The sequence below is a fragment of the Eupeodes corollae genome, chromosome 3 (genome assembly GCF_945859685.1).
Source record: "Eupeodes corollae chromosome 3, idEupCoro1.1, whole genome shotgun sequence".
NCBI lineage: Eukaryota > Metazoa > Arthropoda > Insecta > Diptera > Syrphidae > Eupeodes > Eupeodes corollae.
In genome coordinates this window covers 135,248,158-135,275,825 of record NC_079149.1, presented here as the reverse complement: position 1 = coordinate 135,275,825, position 27,668 = coordinate 135,248,158, and the positions used below count along the sequence as shown (strand labels likewise).

General features: G+C 31.5%; 1 protein-coding gene across 6 annotated transcripts in view; it reads right to left on the bottom strand.

Moving 5' to 3' along the window:
* The window catches only part of LOC129952884 (TLR4 interactor with leucine rich repeats), a 184,126-nt gene extending 157,712 nt beyond the window's left edge, over nucleotides 1-26,414 (bottom strand). The window contains exons 1-2 of one of the 6 annotated variants that reach the window (XM_056065810.1): nucleotides 25,725-26,414; nucleotides 25,357-25,637 (exon numbers count right to left, since the gene is read on the bottom strand). The gene's annotated coding sequence lies outside the window, so the exon portion shown is untranslated. Of the gene's footprint in view, nucleotides 1-25,356 lie in introns of all 6 variants that reach the window. The other 5 variants (XM_056065812.1, XM_056065811.1, XM_056065813.1 and 2 more) reach the window with 5 other exon arrangements.
* Nucleotides 26,415-27,668: the final 1,254 nt, after the last annotated feature.

Here is a 27,668-nt window from a genome sequence, read left to right as displayed (position 1 = left end):
CAAAACGGAGTAAGACAGGGCTGCATTCTGTCGCCAATATTGTTTTTGTTGGTGATAACCGATGTACTGCGCTCAGCTCTGTCAGGTAGCGGAGGGATCCAATGGACTTTGACGGACGATGTTTGCTTACTCTCTCATAGGATCATGGATCTGCATCAAATGGCAAAAAGTTTGGAGAGAGAAGCAGAAGTTGTGGACTGAAAATTAATTCCGGCAAAACAAAAGTGATCAGCTTCGGAACCCGACTATCCTTTCAAATAAATATTTTCTCGCAACCGCTGGAAAAAGTGGAGGGCTTTCAATACCTTGGAAGCATCGTTTCCATATTGAAGGCGGAACCGAACAAGAAGGCATCTGCCGCATCGGCAAAGCAAAACCGGCTTTCGATACGCTGGCAAAAATTTGGAGGAACAACTCTATCAGGTTAAGAACAAAGCTACGACTGTTTCGCACAAATGTCAAATCTGTGCTTCTTTATGGGTGCAGCACTTGGAAGGTTAGTTAAGCCATAACAAGAAAGCTGCAAACCTTCGTGATGTCTTTGTAACATCTTGAGGATTTTCTGTCCAAACCGTATTTCAAATAAGGTCCTTCATAGAAGTACTGGTCAGGAACCTATAGAATCTATAGTACGAAGACGTAAGTGGCAATGGATGGAACATACGCTTCGAAAAGATAACGACTGCTTTGCAGGCCAAGCAATGCATTGGAATCCGCTCACACAAGAAGGAAGAAGAGCTGGACGACCGAGAAGCACATGGTGCAGGACAATCGAGGCGGAATCAGCGTCACTAGGCAAGAGTTGGAGGGGCTGAAACACATCTCCGGAAACCGTACACGATGGCGCGTAAGCTCAGTAGAGGCCCTATGCCCTTTAAGGGGTCCCCAACGGACTTAACAGGTCTGAGGGCCTATCAGTAGTTAAAATAGTTTAAGAGTTGAGGTCCAACTAAAGGCTTACTTGCTACTTTAGTTAGTAAATATAAACAGATTTTGAATGTTGTTTGGAGGTTATTGAAGTTGTTCCTTTTTTTTAAGTTGAAAATCGTGGTCTTTAAGACTTAAATCCATATTTGCTCAGGATGCTATTTGTTAATCCTCCAAATTTAAAAAAAATTAGCCGAGTTATTACTTAACACATTACAAAAGTAAAGCTTAAAACAAAAACAGCATAACCGTTAGAAGATTTGCTTACTTCGATGAAGGCACCAGTTGGACATCTGCTAAAAGTGGTAGAAAAATTTATATTTGATAATCTTAAAAACTTGCAAATACTGATAATTGCGATTTAAGGTACTTAAAAAAATATACAATCGAAAATTGTTTTCTGTCGTGATCTTCAAGGTGTTAAATTAGTTAAGTAATATTTTTGGTAGCACTTTAATATATGTAAAAAATACTGTCACTTGAATTTCTTAACAAATTTAATTAAAATGCTTAAAACAGTATTTTGTACAAGATGAAATATTTGAAGTCAATAACTTTCATTCTTCTGAAGATATTTGAATTTAAAATCAAATTTTACCAATTTCAAGTAGTTTTTCGTAGGTTTTAAGTCTTTGCAGAAGATAAATTTCAGTTAGATATTTTTTTGCCAACTGTTAGCATTATCTTATGTAGGATGAATTAAGTTTTAAGTAAAAATAATTTTCTTTTCTCAAGATATTTGATTCAAAAAATCAGTTCTTACCATTTTATGGCAGGAATTTGTTTTAGATTTTTATTTTTGTAATAAAATCTGACGATTTGTTTTTTTTAATAAAATATTTCCTAGAAGTCAAAACATGGTTCTGTTAGCTTTTTTACTTATTTATGGTTAGTTTTATTTAGATCTTACTCTATTTGGTATCACGTCACAATGTTCATTAATGATTTTTTATTCGTAAAATATTTGGGATAAACTAAATTTTCAACTTTTTATTTAAAAAACCACAATAAAATTTTTTGAAAGTACTTCCTGTACACATGTATTCTATGACCTTGAAACGTCAATAAATTGACAAATCGAACTGATATCATTAACTTGCAATGCAAAGCAATAAATTGGTTAAAATTGGTTCTGAATCATGTATCTTTAAAAAAATAATGATAGTAGATTAGGTTTGCCTAAAGTGGTTGTTGACGAGAAAACAAACACAGTTAGCCCAATAGTTGGTCCACGTGGATCTTAAGATCAACCTTACCCATTGAACTTGTTAGAGCTCGCTATAAAGCATTTCTGACAATAGATGTTGGAATTTCTTAGATCATTAAAGTAAAAGTCTCCAAGGTCTTTTTGGCAGGGCAAGACATGAACATAGATAGTGAGACACTATCTCTTCTACTTCTCTATCCATGCAGCTTCAGTAAAACTTGTTTGCTGGATCGCCAAGTCGAAAAGCTTGCCTACCCATTAGGTGTAAAACAAACCTATGCTTAAGCATAACTTTAAAATTAGCTAGCGTTATACCGATGTTGGATTTGTTGCCTATAAAAGTTAAAATTGGTCCATTTTTTGCAAGTTCGTCGGCTTTGCAATTCCTTGGAATATGTGATACGCAAACAAGATGAGTTTTGAACTACACCTCAACCCTTATCCTATCCAAAATCAGCACCGCACTGTGGTTCCTCCCATAGGTCAAGAGTCAAAATTTAAAGGTTAATCAAATTGTTTATTTTTAACGCAGAATTTATATATGAGAACGGGACAGTTAAGTGACAGTAAGATTTCTCATTAATAATCAGTTTTTGGCTCTCAGTCGCGTCTTTCTTTCTTATTTTGTGTGTTTTTCTGAATAAAAAAACCATCAAATGTCGGTCATGCATCAAAATTTAGTGCTATTTTCCTTCTTTCAGAATATATATGACTTCTTGAGCGCAGATTGCCGCAAATCTAAAAATTTGGACCCGCAATAAAACACTGATTTCCACTTTTTTTAGATTCAACAATATGATATCTATTATCGCTTGTGCCTTAAAAAATTTCTTTGAAGCTTTTGGTTGAGGCAAAATTGTCAAAACATCAATACCAAATTTTCAGAAACTTGGTTAACCAAAAAACTGAAGTCAATGTTTTTCCAAGCTATGTACAAGTTCCTAAAGCCTAACAAAAATGTTACCCAGCACTTCAAACGATAAAAATATCGGATTCATTAGGTAAAGTTTCTCTTCAAAGGCTTCTTAATCATACAGCTGAATGCATCGTAGAATCCCAACGATAAATTTTGGAAAATTTGGAGAATGATTTCGGTAATAAAAAAATTAAAAAACAAATTTTTGTAATATGTTGTAAACCTTGTCCCTTCATTTTTTAGCTGTGTTAATAAAAAAGTGTTTCGTGTTTGTTGCAACCGATAATTTCCGTTGCCAATATAATAGTATCACTCGTCTGAATAAAACCTCATGAGGTAGAATAATTTCGTGTTCGTCTTTTTAAAAATATAGTTTCATTGTGGCTAAATAAATTCTAGATTTAGGTCATCTTACTCTAATCGGCAAAGGAGGCTTTGATGGAAGCAGTAGACAGTCCAAATACAAGCAAAATAACACAAGAAAAATATCAAGGACGCCAACAAACACCGATTTGTTAAACAGACTATTGTTGACTTCAGACCCTTTGCTTTCCAACGAAAGACACTTTAAAAAAATCAAAAATCGACTTTGTCCAAAGAAATTTTAAATTTATTGATGTAATTCTTTTGAAACTGGATTCACTGCACCACCATCTCCTCAAGAGATGATCAGCGATTTTCGACTGTTATTGAGTTTATTGAGCCAGAGTCCCATGATTTTTTGACAGCTTAAGAAATTGAGAAGTATGTACGTGTATCGGTGGTCGATATCAGGTTTTCTCTGAGCCAAGAGAAATTGAGCTTCTTGGATAGCCAGAATATTCTGTACTTACTTTTTCTTACTTTTGAAGTATCCACATTCTATTTTACGTTACAATTTATTTCTAAGAGATAAAATACAGAATTTGGCTTGAATTGAAAAAAACATAGAAACAAAATAATAAATATTCCCCAAATTGAAGAATATATTCTTAAATTCTTATTTTCACAGAGGTATCCATAAGTCCAATTTTAACAAAACAAAAAGAATCCTATGTTTATTTAAAGCGACAAATATTTTTGGCGAACAAAATAAAAAGCAAATTATATTAATATTTTTATAATTTATCACCACATCCGACAGTAGAAAACTTAAACAATTAATTCTTTAAGATTTAATCAGTCCTATAATTACAAAAATGTTAACTATAACTGAACGTCATTTATGTTGTATTTTGCATAAATATGTATTTGAAAGAAGTTTGGAAGTCCATTAAACGCCTTCAAAACCAAACTTAGTCTCAATAAAAGTTTAGTTTTCAAAAAACCAAAAGTGACAGTAAGATTTACATATCTATGTCAAATAAAAATTGCTAAACTGTATATTAAGTACATACATATATAATTTATTCTTAATAAACTATATATTTTAGGAACCATGCGAATGTCAAATCCAATTCAAGTTTTACTCTTTTGTAATAACTGCCCTAGTTAAACTTTTAATTCGAGATAAATATTAATTTAATAAATTCTCACTTACTTAATATATTGACCAATCTCATGAAACGAAAACACGTTTGCACGTCTAGACATAAATTTGGTTAACAAAAAAACATATAAATTTACGTACTTTAATACATGGCTAGTTTTCGCTGCAAAAATGTTCTATTAAATTAAATTATGTTATGATTCTTAAAGGCAAGCTTCAAAACCATACATACATATGAATATTTCAGTCTAGATTATTCAAATCAGTTTAATGATTCCAATACGTTAACAGCTCTTAAAAATACAAACAAAAAATAAACATTTTTCATGTTTTATGTCAACACATTATTTTATCTCTGCAGCACATATTTTTTCCAAAAAATAATTCCTTAACTCTTTCACGTTCACTTCATAAATCAGAATCTTAAGTTGTCAAAGCTTTAAGGTCATACTAGAAATCAATTCAATACCATCCCTTCAATTATTAAACTTCCCTCGTCGTCGGTTGTCTCGTCGGTCGTCTTGTCCGTCCTCAAATAAGTTGACTCAATAATAAAACTAATGTATCCGAAGTCGAATACATCTTGCATATAGTAATGTCAAAAGTCAGGACATATCAGAGACTAAATGATATGAAAAAAAAGAAATCCTCTTACCTATATGACCTATCTTGATGGCTTTTACTACCTATATGCATATAACCTAGCTATAGCCAATATATATATAATAAAAAGTCCTTAAATCCAATTTGCAGCGCATATTTGCACAAAAACTTAAGACGCTCACGTTCGTCGTTCAACTTTTGTCCGTTGTTCGCGCGCAGAGCTTTTGCCTAATTAAATATTAAAATGTTAATTTCATAAGGGAAGATGCTGATGACTTTTCCATTCCGTTCACTTCGCATTTATCTGATGTGTTTTCTCGGTGAATTGTGGGGTTAAATTCTTCTTTATCCAATTGAAAGTTTTCACTTTGGAAGGTATCCTTCTATCTATACATAGGAATATAAGTACAGTGACTCAGAGGATAAAAAGGAAACTTTCTAGTCAAACTAAATAAAAAAGTTTTTTTCTCAAACGTTTCACCCACTTTGGAAAATCAGATGAGTGATGATGCTAGAAAAATATGTGAAAAACACCAATATATAGCCAAAAAGAAAGAACGAAAGTCGAAAAGAACCAACTTATAAAGTCCTCTTATAATTATTCATCTCTTAGGCTTATTTTTTCTTTGCCTTGCTTTTTTAAATATTTTTATTTTCTGAGATGTAAAGATTCTGCAAAGTGCGAGTTACCACCCCATAATTACTGAAAACGGTAACACACCAGACAATTGTGAATGGGGTTCACCGTTTTCGTTCACAAGGTAACTTGTGACAAATTTCTCAGGACTAGCATCATCAGAGCCCAAGCCCACATCACTAAGGTCCTTTAAAGAAAGAAAAGGAACCTGAGCGCATTTCTATTCAAAAAGTAGCAGTTTTGTGTCACACTCAGAATTAGATAGATACACCTATCTACATTCTACAACAACTGCTACCACCTCAACATAAGAATGAATTGTCGACTTGGGAACAATTTAGTTCAAGGAAGTCCACGTCCTCGACAACGACGACGACTACAACAACGACTACGTCACATCACCTAGAGATATAGAGAAGAGAGGTGATTTCAGGTGTGCTGCTAATAGGAACTCATTTGTCCATCAACGAAACGAACGAAAGTTCTATTCTGTTTTCTTTCTTTTGTAAAGATAGAAGCAGATGAGCCAGAGCTAGGACCGGGTAACATCCCAACAACAGACCGGACCCATCGCGTGTACAGTACACAGATCAAGGACATCATCATACCCAAACTCAAACTCAAACCCAAATCCCAACAGCACTCAATTTGTATTAAAAGAAAATATTCAAAAAATAAAAACCCAAGAAGAAAACTGAGTTAAAAAACTTGAACAAAAACATGTTAAAACGCTTTTTGTGTCCCATTTCCTTCTCAAATGCTCTTGTCCTTGCATTTTTAATTTTTTAACCCCGTTCTCTTCAACAACATACATTTTATAGAAGGTACATATGTGAAACGTTGAAGGCGTTGTCGTTCTCGTTGTCGTCATAGATGGACTGAAAAGAAAGCAAAGGGAAGAGAAGCGAAGCGAAGCAAAGGGATTGGAATAAAAATAAACTTTATGCTAACGACAATCGTTGACCCCTATCAGACGGTAGATAACATCATCTTCATCTCAGAGGCACAGTGCTGAACACTGGAACATTGATGCAGCACCAGCAGCGTGCAACACGACAAAAATTATATGAAAATAATAATCTTTTATGACTTTACAACGATGACGATGAAGTGAAGACCACAGCAAGGATCCTTAGAAAATGCGCGTCCTTGAATTGGAACTGGAAAAATTTTAATACACTCTACGTCATTTGATTGAAGTTGAAGCTTTTCTTTTTGTTGGCACAATCTACCTAACCTATATTCTGAATTTAAAGGCTCTAGGCAACATTTTTAAATAACCTTTTGTTGAGGGCTTATTGATTTAGTGAATGCACATGTCTACCATTTGAACATCTATTGATTTAGTGACTACTTCTAAAAAGAAAAATAGGTATTTTGATTTACTATAAACCTGAACAAGTCTAAGAAGTGACATTTTGGGAATAAAAAACAAAACAAACAAACCTAAATCTGTTGAACCGACCTATTTATTCGAAATGTCAGAAACTCGAAAAGACTTAGGTTATTTCTGAAGTTTAGAGCTCGTATTTTGTGATTTGAATTTAAGTGAAATCATTGGTGATCGTAAAGAGCCAGTTTTAGCTATCATTGAAAATTTTGGTTCGAGATTTCAGAGCAATTAAAAGAGTAAACAAAATGATTGATGTCAAAATGAAGCTAATGAGTTGTAGATTTTGTCTAACTAAAACAAAATTGTTTTAACCCAAAACTTTTCTTCAAATTAATTTTGAATTTTTCAATGATAAAATATTCTTAAATGAAGAACTAATTTTTCAGTTCATATTTCGAAAGAAAATCGTTCAACTAAAAGCGTTTCAGTTTAGGAGCTGTCAGTTTTACTTTCAATGATTAACTCTTCCCTCAAATACTTCATTTAAATCAGGAAGTCCTTGATTCCGATGAGGACATTTTTGTTCATTGAGAGCAACTTTAAATGATACCTTTAACCAACCAGTAAAATAATACGAATGATTGGTTTCAATGATGAAAGCCAGTCCCTTATGATTTCATAATTCGGAACATAATCGTTCCACTTTCTTTCTATTCCCCCGCCTTCAATTTCAATTTCACCTCAAAAAGAAAAGAACTCCAAAAATTTGGTTTTCGAATTTAAATATTAATGGTTTTGTAAAATTGTTCACGATTTTCTTATACTCAAAACTTCAAATCCGTTAATAATTGTACTTTTTAACTCATAACTCATACAATTTGTAACCAACTTCTTATTAATATTGAACATATTTTGAAAAAAATATTGTCTTTGAAAGTGCAAGGGATTATTTGTGTACTTAATATTTCAAAAAATAATCTATTCAACTTTAAAATTGGAATTAGGGCGAAACAATTCACATATACATGTATGGAAAAACTTCTACATGCTTTTGTAGCTGCTATTTTATATTATCAAAAATAATTCATTGCATCATTATGATTGCAGGAGTTTTAAGTCTAGCCTTACCCTTAAAATAAGGAGACGTCATCGCAACAATGCTGCACAGCCGCCATTTTAAAATAAATAGTATCATCTTTGTAACATCAATTTATTTTGTAAAATTCCATTAAAACAAAATCCCCTTTAAGTCTATTTTTCAAATGTCACTTCTTAATTGTTACCAGATCATAAAATATTGTCTAGATCTGTCAGTAAAACACTGTCCCAAATGTCTTATAATCGTGTGAACTAACAATTTTGCGTGCAAATCTTTCTAGAAACGTAATTGTCAGCCATTTTCAGAAGATATGTGACGTTTGAAATTGTAAAATGTCATTCTTTAAGATAACTGATAATTTATTGCTAAACGATTCTTAACTGTCATATATTTATAAGAAATCTTCGAGTAGAAAAAAATCGTGTGGATAAGTAATATTTAATTGATAGACATTTGGCTATTTTCGGCTCATTGACAGCTATTGAGCAGGTTTATGACAAAAGTTGGGAGTTAAATTTAGACCAAGCCAATAAATTTATTTTCAATTGTCAAAAAATTCGAACTTTGGACTTTACAGTAGTTGATCGTTACCAAAAGTACTAAAAATATTATCCTTAAAGTTATATTTTGTATTGTATTTCTTTTAAAATTTGACAAAAAACCTTTTGACACAGAACATTAAATGGAATTCTGCATACAACATATAAATGACAGAATAATAAAGTTCTGCTTTTATTTGAATTCCTTAACATGATCAGCTGTGATTTTGACTTACATAAGTATAGACTTGACTCGATTCTAAGAAAGATTTTTCTTGACTTATTTTCCAGTTAACTTCTCAATTTTGTCTTACAGTTATAAGTCAGTTTTTTGGCAGCACGCTAATCAGATACTAAATACTTGTCTTACCTTCAAGTCACTTATGTCATCAGAACCTGCCCAATTGACAGTTTCTTCTAGTGTTAGCAAAAATTGGAAACAAATCAATACAACCTTGTGCTATTCGGCTACTGTCAGCTCATTGACAGCTATTGTCATAGCACTGACAGATCTGTCAAAACTGTTAAATTTGACAATTGTTAACAAGTAAAGAAACTTCGAACCTCAATTAAAACAATGAGCTTTATAACTAGAACTTAACTTAAATCCAGTGACATAGAATGTACTTTAGCTCGATTGGTTGGAATGGGGAACGAACCAGAACGCGACTTAATTTAAAAAGGACGCAAAGGAGCACGATTTCATTACAGTGAAAACGATAGATAAAGTGAGGTTAAGCAAAAACAGCAACCATAACAAAACCAACAACAAGAACAGCAAAAAATAAATGATATCGAAAACCAAATTATTATAAACGTGACATAATCTATTTTTAAGATACCGTTATATGTACATACGTACATAAAAATATACTTGCACTCGTAGACGTACAGACAACGGCAACCGTATGCACATGTACTTTTATGTAAAACTAAATTATAAAATTTATTAAGATACGATGTTTTATTTTAAATAATATGCTGCTCCTCTTTTTTCCACAACAAGTTACGTTGTTTTGTCTGTGATACGAGAAGGGAGGCATTTCTTTCTGTAAGGATTCATTTTCATAACCATTGCAAATGCATATGGAACAGCGACAGATTCTAGGAACTAGGGATGAATTAGGTTCACACATAAGAGCAATACATCAAATAAGGGGGGGCAGAATACTCCTTTTCACGGTTTAGTTGGTATGAGTTATGATATATAGCATAGTTAATATCTCAACGTAAAGTAGTATACGTCCCACGTAGATAAAAGACTCGGAAGCCTGATAAGTAGTATACGTTACGTAGATGTACCTAGTTTACACTGGGTATAAGTATACTAAGTAGGTACGTGGATTTATTTCTTTATTTTTATTTTGTTTTTACTGTCAGTGCACTTTGGTTAATTTAATTTATTTACCTTCTTGTGCAAGTACTTGCGACTTTTTTTTAACATTTTTTGAAGTGAAGGAGAGCCCCTTTTTGTTTTCCCTAATTAGGGACACAAACAGATTATGTTTGATGTGGTTGGTCTACTTTGAAAAATAACATCATCCACAGCAACAAAAACAACGAGAGAGCATAGGGATTTGTTTTTTTAATTAGGGCGCATTTAGCTTGCAACAAGTGGCAGTGAGTAAATTTAAAGTTTTGTTTTTATTTTTTTTTTTGGAAAAAATGGAAAAAAAGTATCATTGTTCTCGTAATCCGAATTTCGAAAAAAAAAACCTAATGCTAGAAACTAACTCACCCGTATTTGAGTTAGTTTTTCAAAAGTTGAAGTATTATGAACTTGTTGGCATAAGGACGAGGGGTTCATATACATTTGTAATTATTTTGTAGACCAATTTCAATAAGGTTTCTAAAAATAATAATTTATACAACTTGCTTTAGGGTCTTTCTGTAGGTAATTTAAAGACTTACATATATTTCTTTGAGAAGACATTGCAATAAAAAAGTTAAACATGAGGATAAGTTTTTTCATTTTGTTAATGAACTGTCAAATAATAATTGGGAAATGATTTATGTAAATTCGATTAAATTGTTCAAGGATTTCGCTGTGGAAAAGTATTAAATTTATTTGTGCAAACTTTTTCAAACGTTATTGTGACTTTGAGATTTAGAATTGTTCAGAAATATGTCAAATTACGATATTCCGTGCGGAACCTTAAAAAACCCCGATCGATTCTAGATTAGTTTGCGATGTCTGCCACTTACGTAATCTGTCAAATAATGTTGTGTTTTGAAATAAAAAAAATATCCAAAGCAATGACAGCAGCTGATTTACTTATAAAACTTCTATCCAAATTAATAAATCTCGTTCATGAATAATCGTTTTTGTACACAATTGGTTAATTTACGAAGGTGAATATCCCAACTGTTTCTAGGTGACAGTTGTTAGTTAATTGAATAGTTAAGAAATAGTACCGTAATTTAGAGTATTTTTCCTCTATTTTTTTCGAAATTCAATATAAAGGGTATTTTGTGAGTTAAATTAGATGTTCCGATGGTTTTTGTATGTAGTTTCAGTCCACTAAAATTTTGCAATTGATTATGAATCGTTTGCTGCTAAAAATAGGCACCAAATTTTGGAAATTAACTTTGAAAAAAAATTAGTTTGAGAAGTTCTTATTAAATGGAAATGCAGAAAACTCTGCAACCGAGCCAAAGCCGCAAGACTAGCCTCTCACTTGGACTTTTACAAAGAATTCCTAAGAATTTACAAGAATGCACTAAGGAAATCTATGCGATCTTCTTGGCGATCCTTCTGTGGCACGATAGAAAAAACTTCTGAAGCCTCTAGGTTATGGAAAATTCTTTCAAGTATTAAATCGATGCCAAGCTGCTTGAAAAATGCAGACGGCTCCTGAACAAATTCAAGTAATGAATCGCTGAACTTACTATTGGATACTCATTTTCCTGGTAGTTCTCTTACCAAAACTTGCAACAGTTATATACGTTTAAGTCCCAATACAACATATCCACGAGGTCTGATCACAAGAGACAAGCAACAATGAGCTCTGAACAGATTCAAACCATTTAAATCTGAAGGACCAGATGGAATAAGACAAAAGACTTCTGATAAAATTGCAACAATCCTTAAGCCAATTTTTACCAGCTGTCTTTACCCGGTTCATTTTCCCTCGGCATGAAGAGAAGTTAAATTTATTTTTATACCCAAAGCAGGTAAATGCTCGCAAGTCAAACCCAAAGACCAACGACCTATAAGTCTCTCATCATTCCTTCTTGAGACCTTGGAAAGATTGATTGATATCCATTTAAGGGCAAGTATTGATACAAGACTTCTATCTTCGTCTCAAATTGCCTACTGTAAAGGTAAATCGGTGGAAACAAAGTTACTCACTTTAGTACGTAATATTCCTTCCATCATAAAGAGTTCACTATGATTGCTTTTACTGACATCGAAGGTGCCTTCAACAACGTGGACACATCTGCACTAACATCTCTTAATGTAGAGAGTTCGCTTCGAGAGTTAGTTCATTTAATGTTTACTAGCAGAATAATTAACTAAAAACTGGGCAACTCTTCTGGCAGACGATTAGTTAATAGAGGGACACCACAAGGTGGTGTTCTATCCTCTCTCCTCTAGAACCTAGTGGTACATGAAATCCTTCAATACCACCCAGATCTTTCTGGGAGGATAGGACATTATTGGAGGATGAGTCAATCCATTTTTATTCAGATGGGTCAAAAACAAAAGAAGGGCTTGGTGGAGATGTGTAGTGTGAAGTCTTGTCCTGGCTCAAAGTAAACGTGAAGCCAGGCCGCTATCAAATCTCTGGACTCTGTTTCTACAAACTCTATAAAAGTCCATAACTATCAACTATCTCTAATGGAGATGGCACAACAGTTTAATATTCACCTTTGTTCGGTGCCGAGCCATAGAGACATTCCAGGTAACTGTAAGGCAGATGAACTCGCCAGGAACGGTACAGTATAGCCCATCCTACCACGTTTGGCACGTACTGGCATACCAATCGCTACTTGTAAACTCTTGCTAATGCAAGCCGCTGTGAAGAGGGCAGGCACCAGGTGGAACAACTTCACCACGTGTCAGGTCACAAAAAACATCTGACCAACACGAGATTTTAAACGTTCAAGGTGCTTGATCTCTCGAAGCAGATCACATATAAGTTCGATAATAGGTGTCATAACCAGACACTGTCTAGTAGGAAAGCATGCCACGAGACAAGGCGTATTCTCAAATGACTTTTGCAGAAGCTGTATGGACGAGGAAGAGGAAGAAGTTCTTCATCTTCTCTGCACACGCCCTGCTCTGGCTCGAAAATGCAAGAATTACCTAGGAAAATTCATCTTTAACGATCTAAACGGTCTAAATCATATCAGCATAATCAGCCTCTCACTTTTTGTAAGGGACTCAAACTGGTTCCATTGAGCTTAGAAGAAAGCCTCAAGATTCATGCGGTATTACAAAGGGCCAATAAACTGGCCTAAGTGTGTCCGTTTCCAGCTTGGACAGCCACTATAACCTAACCTAACCTATTAAATGGAGCGAAAAAAATCTTCAAGCCATTAATAAATCACTAACATATCCATCAAAAATTTATGTTTCTTGCAGTTTACACGTTGGCTGCAAAGAAGCAGGTATTGAAGCACTTGAGACCAATATAAAAGCAACTATTGACAAGGTCAGATTTATTAAAAAAAAGTTGTGAAAAGTCGGGTTTATCGGATGAATAATGTAACTCGTAGCCAATTGGAAAATTGTGTGTATGCTGAAAGTCATATTGATTTATCTACTAATTTACAATTGTTACAAAATATTTCCGTCTTGTATTATGATTAAAAGTTCTCAATCCTTAAAAAGACCCGATACTTGAAGTATTATGATTACTCTTAATATGTTAAGGATTTCGCAGGAGATATTAATGTACTTTGATTGATTAAATAATAATAATAATAAAGTTGCTCAGCAAAGCATTCTTCATGTGCGGCTGAGAAACGAATCTCTACCTTCGAGAGTTAAAATTTGGAACAGAAATCTAACTTGTGGATGTGAAAGACACTAATTTGTAATATTAAACACAACAAGACACATTTCTTATGCAAATTTATTCGAACCAAAATTAAATCACATATTTACCCTCCGGTAACAAGGGACTGTAATATGCATCAGCACTAAAAGTGTTTTTGTGGTTTGTACAATACAATTACATTCATATAAATTTAAAACCCTAAAGAACAATAATTGCATTTAAATTCTATGATTCAAATTCAACTCACTATATACCTATTAAAGAAGTTCATAAGTTATTCCCCAGTAAGTTCATTAAGTTTCATGAAGTTTAGATATAGAAATATATGATATATCAAAAACTTTAACTTTCAGATGGATATTAAAAACATAGATTCTATTACGAGTTTTTGGATATAGACCAACACGTACTTCCTTCGTGCATACATATGATTATGTATGTAGATATATAGAGACTTATAATACTCTTGTTTGAAAAATAATTTTAAAGTTTTCATAACTATATCATGACTTTGTGTATAAGGATGACAGGATATACACAACACACCATAATAAAAAGATATATGAAAAATTAAGATTGAATGTGTCTGACGTAGGTGCTACTCATGTTCTATGTTCCTTAGATATACAATATATGTATTTATAAAGAAGGACAATATTTGAGAATCTGGACTTTTGACTCTAAAAAGTTTTAATAACTCGAATGTCACTTTTAACTTTAATAAAAAAGAAAGAAAAGGTTGGATTAGAGCAGCAATTGCTTTGATGTCAAGTTAAAAAGAGTTTTATTTTGCAAAGAACAAAACTAGGTAAAGGATTAATCCGAAATAAAAAAATGATGGGACTTTTAAATTTAGATACGCTTGTATACGATTTATTTATAAAACATACAGAATTTTTGTAGAATTAGGGTTTTTGCTCTAGGGCTTTAAAACCGATTGCTACAACAAATTAACTTTGTCTTGATGTGAAAACTGAATAGTCAATGATAATACAGGTCGCCAAAAACATTAAATCATTTTGAGTATGAGGTTTATTTTCAAATTAATTCTGGAGTGTTCGTACACAAAATTTTTGATCTTAAGACTGTTTAAATGAAAAAAAAATGATCGAAGTCTTTGAGACTGTTTCAAATTTTGTAAGAACATTAGTGCAATGCACTTCTTTTGTAGGTAGAATACGACGAGCGTTTTTTTAGAGGAAAATAGTTTTGAGCTGGCAGGTTTTCTTGACAGCTGTCAACTGATTTACTAACATCCCATAGGAAGTTATTGTGATGGGTCCTATATGTAAAATTGAAAATTATGACATTTCTCGACGTTTCAAGATCCCTAGAGTCGAAATAAAAGATTTTTAGAAAGATGTTTGTGTGTGCGTGTGTACGTACCTTCGCGACGTTTTTTCGTTGTCCATAGCTTAAGAACCAGAAGAGATACCGACTTCAAATAAATTTTGTTATACTGAAAATAAGGCAAAAAGATTCAAAAAGGGCTCTCAAGAAAATTGCGTGCGTGGTTTTATTACCAAAGCAGTTTAAAAAAAAGCTCAACATTTTGGTTAACCCTAAATATCTTACGAACCAAAAACGCTAGAGACTTGAATTTAATTTTATATAATATATTGTAACATGATATCAAAGAGGTATATTTTTTGCAAAACTTCCAATTAACGGTTTTCTTTATAAATCAAGTAGATAAAAATTGAATTGATTCAAATATCTTTTCAAAAATTTGAGATTATGGCTTCCAAATGATTTTCACTTATAAGAAATATTGTTTTCAACATTTGGAAAATTTTTGAGAAAAATCGAATAGACAGTTCTTTTACAAAAAATTAAAAAACCTAAACAAAAAATTAATAAAAGTTGGTAAAAATTGATTTTCGAATCAAATAATTTTTTCAAAAATTTGGAATATTGACGTTAAACTACTTTTATCTTTTAAAAAATATTGTTGTAAACATTCAGTAAAATTTTGAGAAAAATCGAATTAAAAGTTTTCTTACAAAAAATTAAAATTTAAAAGAGCATTTAACAAAAGTTAATACAAATTGATTTCGACTCAAATATCTTTTCGAAACTTTGAGATATAAGTTTTAAACTACTTTTATCTTTTAAAAAATATTGTAGTCAACATTCACAGAACTGAAATTGATGTTCGGTTCTTGATATCTCTCAAATTAATTTCATTCATCCAATTTGTAATAATTTAAGAAATGCTACTATAATTAGTAAAAACATGTTTTCGGCTAAAAATCTATTTAACAGAACTAGTTTTTCAAACTAAACTATTTCTTTATATGAAAAATATTGTTGGTGATTTTAAATTTTTTCTAGAATAATTCAACTATCAACTTTTTTAACCCACAAGAAAACCTTCAAAGGTTATCAGTGTGGGTTGCATCCCAGCCTCTTTTTTAGTTTGTTTTGACATTTGGCAAATGAATAAACTTGCACCTGGGCTGGGCAACGGTTTCAGATTGTACAAATTTATACTGAAAATCATAGTTAGGTTGGATATACGTAGTGTGCGAATTTTGTGTAGCGATGAAGCTCACTTTTGGTTTAATGGAAACTTATTTGAAGTGATGATAATTCTCAAGTGACTGTTAAGTGGAACAATAGGTCCGTTATTCTTAAAAACAAATGCTGACCCGAACGTGTCACTCAATTGTGACCGCTAAGAGCCACGAAAACTGATTTTTTTTGTTCATCAATTGAACAACCATGATGTGCACCAGCTTCAACAGGACGGTCGTTGTAGCATGTTACACAACTAATGCCACAAATGATTTATTAGAGGAAACTTTTAGTAACCGCACAGTTTCACGTCACGGGGCCGTGAAAATGCCTACAAGATCCTGTGATTTAACACCACCCCTTGATTTTATTTCTGTGGAAAAAATGGTTAAGTCTAGGCTGATAAGCCTGAAACGATTGATCGCTTTGGAGGACAAAATTTACCGACTTATTACCAATATACCATATTCACACATTTTGAAAGATTGCCTTTGTTTTATTTAACTTCAAAGTTATATACATTTTAACAAAAACACTCCTTATTAAAAATTACTCTGAAACGAAAGAAATTTTTTGAAAACAAACTTTAGGAGTTTCACAAACTTTGTATATTTTGGTAGAACTTTTTTGTTGTATTCTTTTCAATATCTTACTTAATATTCGGAGTAATACCTTGTTGCTTGTTTGCAAAATATTTGATGTAAACATCTGTCAAATTGATTTTTCAAAAATGTTCACCAAATTAAACATTACTCGGAATTGAAAGAAATTTTTTAGAAAACAAATTTGAGGAGTTTCACAAACTCAGTATATTTTGGTAGAACTTTTTTGCAAAAATCACTGTCAGTTGGATTATTGTTTGCAAAATATTTGATGATAACATCAGTTCCTTCTGTCAAATAAATTTTTCAAAAATGTTCACCAAATTTAAAAAAAAATTTTGGATATACAAGATGAGACAAATTTGAAATAAATATCTTTTAACGCTCATGAAAAATTTGAGTAGAAAACATTTTTTACCAATTTGTATTAGTATTACTCTTTAGGTTTTTATTTTACGTCAAGCAATATTCGATGATTTTTCTAAAAATTTCGATAATAATAGCCGCGTTTTATTATCACCATGATCTGATCCGGATCTTGGATTTACATGCATTACAACAACAACACAAGATCCTGCTTTGTGTTTGGATCTCAATTTGAGATCCAAAATTTAATTCTTTTTTTCACAACAAGGAGCGCTCTATCATTGTAATTTCACATGTAAATGTTGGTGTCATTGCAAACAAATTAAATAAAACCTGTATTGCCATATAAACATTTTAATTTGACTGAAATAAAATATTTTTTAAATAAAAAGCGAGTAGCTTTATACTTATTTATTTGGAATATAATCCATGAAATAATTAGATATTTTAACGAAACTAATTAATTGGTGAAATTCAAATAATTAAGTCCAAAAAAAATGTATATTTGACATAATTTATGGGTATTATTTTCCCCAAAAAAAAGGAACAAAAAAAATCATTGAGCAAAATGTTCTATGGGCAACCCTGCTTTAAATGTCAAAAAACATAAATAAAATCGAGAAAGCTGCAGCAGAAAAAAATGTTGAAAATACTTTTACATGGGAATTTTTTGAAATCATTCTTTTAATTGAAAATGGTTGTAAGAAACACTTAGGTGACATAAATTAGAACTCAGAACCGTTTGAACCATCCCAAAGAAGAGAGTAGTTTTGAAATGACGGTGGGTTGTATGTAACACTTTTAAGAATTTTGTATGATTTTCTCTCGAAATTCTTGGAAGTGTTACATACAAACCACTGTCATTTCAAAACTACTCTCTTAATTGAGATGGTTCAGACGGTTCTGAGTTCTAATTTAAGTGTTTCTTACAACCATTTTTAATTTAAAGAATGATTTCAAAAAATTCCCATGTAAAAGTATTTTCAACATTTTTTGATTCTCAAAAAAAAAGTTAAAACAATTTTTTGATGAAAATTTTTTGAAATAATTTTTTGAATTTAATAGAGTTTACGGAATCAGTTAGCAGACATAAATTAAAACTCCGAACCGTTTGAACCATCCCAAAGAAGAGAGTAGTTTTGAAATGACGGTGGGTTTTATGTAACACTTTTAAGAATTTTGTATGATTTTCTCTCGAAATTCTTTGAAGTGTTACATACAAACCACTGTCATTTCAGAACTACTCTCTTTATTGAGATGGTTTAGACGGTTCTGAGTTCTAATGGGGCGACTTTCCATTACCGCAGCACGAATTTCCTTCTGATTTTTTTTGTACAGTTAGGTAGGGGTCTCAATAGAACATGTTTTAAATATTAGGGCGAGGAAACAACTTTAAGTCATAAAAAAAAATATTTTCTTTTTCGGACTTAACCCTACTTTTTTTGTATTGCATTTTTTGAGCCTAAAACAAGTTTTTTTTAATTAATAGCACGGCGTACTAACAGCTAGGTTTGTAAGGGGGGGCATGCTTCCCCCTGCAACCCCCCTGCTTGGGGTCACTATAGGATTTGGGGTGGGTGCGAGTTTGGGTATATGCAAAGTACTTTTCCATTTGAGCACTAAAATAAAAGAAATTACCAAGAAAAAAAAACAAGTATGGCAACACTGAACAAAAAACAGGAAAGAAATGTCAAAATCAACCATTTTTGAGTGTTTTGTATGGAAAAAAGTGAACTTTAAAAATTAATTAAAAATAGAAATAAATGTTTCCTCGCTCTAAAATTGCTATAGTTATTATTTATTTGCACATATCTATCGAATAAAGAAAACCGCGAGTCGAAATTCGTGCTGCGGTAATGGAAAGTTGAGCCAAAAGTATTTTCAAATTTTTTTTATTTTTGTGATTTGCACATTTTCAGAAGTTGTGGAGCTACAACTGGAACTTGAACCATCATCGATAAGATTCAATAGGGATAAAATTGAATTGTTTGATTCTTCGCTTTCATCACTTTCAAATAAAAACTGCAAATTATAAAAGTTTTTAATAGAGAAAAGAAATAAAAATTAAAATGAATACTTCGATCAACCACAGCAGCTTCCATTTTGGGTATTTGTTTATATTTTTTTTGCTTCGAAATGTCACTTTTGAAAGAACAAATTTGACACTGCTACCAAACTTTAAATAATAAAAAATATGATGATCCAATGCTGTTTTATTATCATGATCTGATCCGGATCAGATCACGGTGATAATAAAACGCGGCTAATGTTAGATGTTAAGAACGTTATTTTTTGTAGTATAAAATTATGTTGAAGAAAATATTACTTTTTGTTACTAAAATACAACTAAAACTTTCATTTTTTCAATTAAAAATTATATAAGAACAAATATATTGAAAGTTGATTTCCTGACGTTCGAACAGATTCTAGGAACTTCGAAACGTGCGTCGAGAAATGTCAAAAATTTCCATTTGGTTTCAATGGGAACTTAAAAACAGGCTAATTATTTTCGATTAAACATTATTCATCCTGATTTGAAAATAAAATGTAGACATTCTTTCTAATGAACATTATATTGAAAATAAATACAAAAACTCAGCTCACTTTAAAATTTCATATAAAAATAAAAGCAAATTTTTGTACAGCAGTTAAAAACTCATTAAAAACAAACCATAGACACAAAACTATTGACGATTAATTTATTAATCATAAATAAAATCTTTGCTGCCTAGATTACGATAACATATCATTTAAATATCAATTTTTCCAAATGTATTATTTGTATAGTGTCATTAATATTTTGCAACAAGAAACCTGCACAATAAAGGAGGAGCAAAACAAAAACTAGAACACAAAACGATACAATTTCGAATCAATTTAATATTCATACTTTTTTATTTCTGCTCCTTCAATATAATTCATAGAAAAAGTACACACTTTTATTTTGATGATGATATAAAATATATATTTTCAAGATAATAATACATAATTTTATAACATATCGAATTCTCATAAATATTTGATTTATTAATTCAGCTATAGTTTCTTTTGTTACTGCTTATTTGAGTTGAGTATTATGTCAACTTATGTTTACGACCGTAACAAATGACAAAAACTTATCCGATCCTTAAAAAACGCACAAAAATTAAGAGAAAGGAAGTTATCAATCAACTCTTATTTCGATTTTGTGTAGTATGGTTTTTTGACTTCGATAAATATTTATTTACAACATGTAGAACATTAAAATGAGATAAAATATACTACTTAAGCTTATACTTCATCTGAAAGGTTAATAAATATATGGGATAAGTTTTGGAATTGGACTGATTTGATAGCCAGTTTATCTTTTGACTACATGTTTATGCCAGGATACAGTCGGAGTGTAACTTAATTGAAATGGCAATTTTTCTACTTGAGAAAACTTTTGGATAGCTGAATAAGAATAATTATCTTAACAGTATATAAGAAGTCCAACATCACGAAATCATGAATAATATATCTATTAATGTCCTGTCAAAACTTTTGCCAGTGCGAAAGTAAAGTGTCAAGTAAAATATATGGATGTTTTTAAGCTGAAGCTGAGGCATTAAACGCACGAGCGATATTTTGTCAACAGTTAAAGAGAACTTATCTAAACAAAAATGACACACCCAAGCATAAAAATGTATGATGGTGTATTTTTATTTAAATTTGTATGTAGCCTTGACAATATTCCAGAAAAAAACAGGACGAATAGAATGCTTAATTTTAAAAGAGACTTTGAGGCGAATTTAAGATTTAAACGGTTATATAATATGATTAAGCCATTTTAGTGAGTTACTTAGAAAACAAAAGATGGTTCTGATAATTTTTAATAAATTGAGCATCTTATAGTGTCTCTTAACAAATTATTCAAATTAAAATCACAAAATAAGTAAATAACTAAACTAGATTAGTAACTTACTGACTTCTGGGTTTTTGACATTTCAAAATAATAGGTCTGTTTCCCGGTTAAGGTTTGTTTGCTTCTTTTCATGAACTGTCACTTCTTAGATGTTTTCAGATGCACAGTTTTCAAAGCAAAGGGAATAATTATTTTGTTCGTTCACTCAAAGTTTTGGAACAGCTGGTTAGTTGTTTAATTTTTACAAATTTGCTTACTTCCATTAAAATTGGAAGATATTAGATAAAGGTTTGAGATAATTTACGTAAAAACTATGAATATAAAATTGCGTGTGAATATTTTGCTCTACGTTTGCTGGATTTTCAGATAAAAGTATCCTTTAAATGCTTTTTTTATTTAAAAAAAATTAAAGTGCAATGTTAATTGAGTGCTACAAAATATTCAAGTAGTTATCAGTTTCCTAAGTATTTAGGACCTTATAGGTTATTTAAATCGTTCTTGTTAATAGTAAAATATTAACACGTCTAACTCACAGATGAATGACAGTTCTTGAAGAAAAACGAATCGAACAAACTAAAATTTGGAGAAACGTAGCTTGGAACATCAAGAAGCCAATTTATAATTTTAATTTTTGTAAAATATTTAGAAATATTTACATAGATGATCAGATGAAAAATATCGAAAGCATTTTCGCCTAAAATGTTAACCAATTTTCTGTAAGCTGGACAGCAAAAATTTACAGGATTTTTAAAAACTACGAAAATATAAATAAATAAGAAGTCACTGTCTGGAAAAACAACGAAAAAGAAGTCAACGTCTCTTCTGTGCAACTCATCTTCCTCTTCACTGGACTCCAACAAATATTCGGCCAAAACAATCGTTGGCTGCTTTGTTATTGTTTTCCTTTGACATTTCAAAATAATAGGTCTGTTTCCCAGATTAAGGTTTGTTTGGTTCTTTTCATGAACTGTCACTTCTTAGATGTGTACAGATGCACAGTTTTCAATACAAGGAAATAATTATTTTGGTTGTTAACTCAAAGTTTTGGAACAGCTGGTTAGTTGTTTAATTTTTACAAATTTGCTAACTTCCATTAAAATTGGAAGATATTAGATACATTTTTGAGAAAATTCACGTAAAAACTATAAATATTAAATTGCGAGTGAATATTTGGCACTACGTTTACTGGATTTTAAATATATCCTTTTAATGCTTTTTTCTTTATTTTTTTAATCTAAAATGTAATGTAAATTAAGTGCTACAAAATAGTAAAGAAAGTATTTAAGTAGTTATAAGCTTCCTAAGTTTTTAGAAACTTAGAGGTTATTTAAATCGTTCTTGTAAATAGTAAAATATTAACACGTCTAACTCACAGATGAATGACAGTTCTTAAAGAAAAACGAATCGAACAATCTAAAATTTGGAGAAACGTAGCTTGGAACATCAAGAAGCCATTTTATAATTTTAATTTTTGTAAAATATTTAGAAATATTTACATAGATGATCAGATGGAAAATATCGAAAGGATTTTCGCCTAAAATGTTAACCAATTTTCTGTAAGCTGGACAGCAAAAATTTACAGGATTTTTAAGAACTACGAAAATAGAAATAAATAAGAAGTCACCTTCTAACAAAATAACGAAATCAACGTCTCTTCTGTGGCAACTCATCTTCCTCTTCACTGGACTCCAACAAATATTCTGCCACAACAATCGTTGCCTGCTTCGTTATTGCTTCCCTTTGACATTTCAAAATAATAGGTCTGTTTCCCAGATTAAGGTTTGTTTGGTTCTTTTCGTGAACTGTCACTTCTTAGATGTGTTCAGATGCACAGCTTTCAATACAAGGAAATAATTATTTTGTTCGTTAACTCAAAGTTTTAGAACAGCTAGTTAGTTGTTTAATTTTAACAAATTTGGTTACTTCCATTAAAATTGGTGTTAATATTTTGCACTACGTTTGCTGGTTTATAAGATAAAAGTATCCTTTAAATGCTTTTTTTATTTAAAAAAAATTAAAGTGCAATGTTAATTAAGTGCTACAAAATAGTAAAGAAAGTATTTAAGTAGTTATCAGTTTCCCAAGTATTTAAACCGTTCTTGTAAATAGTAAAATATTAACACATTCAACTCACAGACGAATGACGGTTCTTGAAGAAAAACGAATCAAACAAACCAAAATTTGAAAAACCGTAATTAAGAAATAACTTAAAATTTAAGTAGCCATTTTATGATTTTAATTTTTGAAAAATATTTAGAAATATTTACATAGATGAATATTATTTTCATTTCTAAAATAAATTTTGATATTCACTGTCATCTGTTCTGAAATCTTCAACCAACTGTGTAAACAGACAATTTGTAATTTGAAGAAAAACAATTGTGGACAGTTGTTAGCCGTTTTTCTACCAACAAAAATTTCTAATATTTGGATAAAATCATCCCCTTTTTTAATTGATAAAAAATTGTCAATTCTCACATAGTTTGACCAATATTGAAAGATCATCTTTTTCACTTAGAAAAATGACATTTGAAATTTATTAAATTTTATTAAATTTTGAAGCTATTATTTTTATGTTTATGAGCTTGGTTAGGAAAACTGAAATTCTGCCTTTCTCTATATATGAACCATAGTTGTTAAAATGACACACTTTAAGGATACTTCTCCAATTTTTGGCTAGAAATAGTATATTCTTAAGCTTAAAAAAATTAATTCCTTACCTAACAATATTTTATTTTAAAATCTCAAAATATTGTATAAGGAATTGAATGCCCTAAAAAGTTCAAATTTTTAATTTTTTTTTCCACATAAGCCGTTTCCATGTTGATTACATTAAGGACTGATTGTCCTTAAACATTAAAATAATTCTTGAAATTTAATTTTTTAAGTTTAAGCATTTTGTAAATAAGTGACAAATAACTTGAAACACAAGTAATAAGTAAATTTGGAAAAATTTAGCAGTCAGTTTCAGGATAGAAGTTTTCAAATTGATATTTAAAAAAAAGCAGCATCACATCCTTTTCAGGAAATTGTTGCATGATGAATTAGTACATTTGCAAAAATCACAGTCTTAGTGGCCAATTGTAATCACCCCTTTAGGAAATGACACGTTCAGGAAACTTTTTATTACAAAATATAGGATTTTTACTATCTTAGTAGTTAATCTTAATAATTTCAATTCGTCGATGAAGCGTGCATTGTTCCATTTGTATTAATGGCTTGTTGTTTTTCATTTAAATGTCAAACAAATAAATGCTTCAAAAGTGACAGCTACCAAAATAGCAGGCAATTCAATAAGAAATTGTGTATTGAAAAATACTGTAGAATTTTTTAAAGGTTATTTACGGTTGAACTTTAAGTTGATTGAAATAAACGTTTCAATGTCATTAACATTGATAATTTCAAGTTAGAAATTGTGTTTGACATTAAAAATATCTTCACTATTTTAAAACAAAAAATTCTAGTTACAAAATACCCAATTTAAATATTCTTTTAACTGACTTAAATGAATATTAAATATTAATTCACCTCCACCCAAAACACACAACAAAGAACTTCAAAAGGCAACATTAAAGATGCACCCACATCAAAGCATCGATTCCCTAAAACATCAGGACAAATTCCAGTGCAAGTGCATTGACACTGTGACACACTTAACGTTTGTGCGAATTTTGTTCCGAAAAGTATAAACAAAACGAACCGCATCACCAAAAAAGCCGGAACGAAAATCGATGTTCGCTTTTAAAAAATTGTCTTTCTCTTTGAGTTCCGAATCGCTCGTCGCGTCATTGTGGTCGTATAGTTAGACAGACAAACTAAACAAAACCGAAAACAGTGAATGACCTTTGCATATAAATAAATGTAAAGTGTGATGGCAGGTTTTCGTAACAAGTTAGGTACCTATTCTATACCTCTCCGTCTTCGTTCTATACCTATGGCATTTTCAAACAATCTACAACCACCATTCGTCTCTCAATACCTTTTATACACCTATTTATATATTCTCTGGAAACCCAAGAAATGTCTGTCTGAATGGGCGATGATGATAAACAGAACAATCCGTCGAAGAAGACACAAACTACCAACCATCATCACCTCAAAACATTTTAAGAACAGGGTCTTTTGTTTATGACCATAGAACTTCCCATACGTACGTAGTTTAGTAAGAATTTGAAAACGGAATTTAAAAACAAAAAACCCTGTTGACCCTTTCTGACATCCCATGAATAACAAACAGATCTAAAGATACGCACCTTGCTCAATAGAGATGATGATGGGGAACTCTTTCGCCCACACGTTCCATACACCGAACAGACCAAGCGATAAACTGTTTCTTTTATTTCTTCGTTGGTTCGTTTAATAATTTGGTTTCTTTTATTTTGGCGGTTTATTGAGTTGAGGGTGATTCGAGGTGAAAAACGAAAAAAATTTGACACCTGTTCGTTGCACTTTTTTTAAAAAACAAAAACTTAAAACAAACAAAACAAAAAATAAATTTTAAAAATTCAAAAAACAACTGTTAGGCCAAAAGCCACTGGAAAAAAAAGAAGCACACAGAAGAAGATTAATTTATTATTATTTTTTGAAGATATGAAGAATGGTAACAAAATGAAAAACAAACCGATGAAGATGTTGATGATGGCCAATTGGATAACTAATTTTTTTTTCAAAAAATTTAACGGATTCACAAAGATACAAAATGACCGTAAAGTTATGATAAGACAAAATAATTATAACTTTATTTATTAATAAATATTATTTTTCTCTTCTTTTTTTCTTAATTTACATTTTTTTTTAATTGAAAATTTCACTTAAATGCAGTTGGTCGACTGACTGGCTTATTAAATCGAGTTGTCTCGCACCAATGATTATAAATAATATCGCTTTAACTTTCGTGCGGTATAACGGTATGATACGTTAATTAATAGAAAAACAAATCAAATCGAATCCAATCGTATGAAAACAGCACCCGATTGAAGTTGTTTAAACAAAATAGGTTTTTTTTTAAATAAATTTAAAAAACTAAAGAAAATAAAAACAACAATATTCACGACACAGAGACGATAAAAACGAACACAAAAACCCAAAGACAAAACACAATTTTGAACGAATAACGCAAAGAAGAGCAAGAGCCAACCACCATGTACGATGTGGCACGTTGGAACCTTTACAGGTGACTAAATTGTCGGAGATACTCCATCGGAATCATTTGCTTCGCGCCGCCAATATACTCGTAGTCGAAGTTGCCAGAGCCAGTGCTAGTTGCCTTTGCCGATGTCAGTGCTTCTGCTTGGACTTGCTTTGCTATTGCTATAGTAAGGTATAGGATGGTAGGAGCTGTGTGGCTGGTGGAGATGATGATGATGATGATGATGGCCAAAGTCAGTTCAGTACTCACTCAGATACAAGTTAAAATTTATCCACAACAAAAGAGAGAACAAAAATCATAGATACTTTCCAATTCCAATCTACCCAAGCTGCACAAGTGAGTGGAGAGTTTTCGATACTACGAGCGAACGCTACGAGTACTCGTATATCCAATATCAGTTAGATTAATGGGTTTAGAATTAGCGCTCGCTAGGATTGGAATTGGAGAGCAGATATACTCACTGCAGGTTTACAGCTGATGATGATGGTACACCTTTGAAATGCATTAGACCAAAAGATAGATACTTTGGAGTTTTGGAGTATCTTTTTTGCATTGGAGATTGGACAATGCATCAGAAGAAGAAGGCCGGTTTGAGATTTGTTTTGTGGAACAAGCTTCAACTACTATGCACATTTTTATGTATGTCACGAAGCCTGTTGCTCTCAAAAATAGGTAGATACTAGGTATATGTTGTGAAGTGTTAGCGGAGCACGAGTTCTTGACTTGGCTGTATTGAAAGGTGGATCACCATCAAATCAAAACTGGATTTTACTGTTTGGTATACCTACCTACCCTACATAGATGCTGGTTTTTTAAAAGATGGTTCATCAAAGAACTCTGATGGAACAAATGTATAAGCTTGCACTTTACATGATTGCTGTGCATTTCACAAAGTAATGTTTTTGATGTTTTGTTAAACGTTATGAGTGCTTAAGGAATGTCAATTACTCGAATAGTAACTTCCAGTCTACACTTTTAGTGGGGTAGACGTAGAAGTATTGAATTGGAAATGTAAACAGAGGAGCGAGCGTGGCAGGCGGGGCGGCGGTGGTGGCCATAAAGGCAATTAAGAATCTTTACAGCAAAGCAATGTTGTTTCTGAATTTGGAATTCATAATACAAATTAGTGATACCACTTTTTATAAATAAAATTAATAAAATAAAACAACAAAATAAATTAAAAAATATTGGCTGGATTTCGGGGAAATCATGTAGTTTATCAATTAAGTTCGTTCAGGTTGTTTTTTTGGATATGGGCCTTCACAAAAGGCATTTAGATAAATTGCAAATTCAACCGAGGGATTTAAAGGCTTAAAAATTTCAAAACGTTTTTGATTTAACGAAGTTTTTTTTTAGTTTTTTCTTAATATTCCAGAATTAAAAATAAATTGATAGTTCTGTAAGTTCAATAAAATA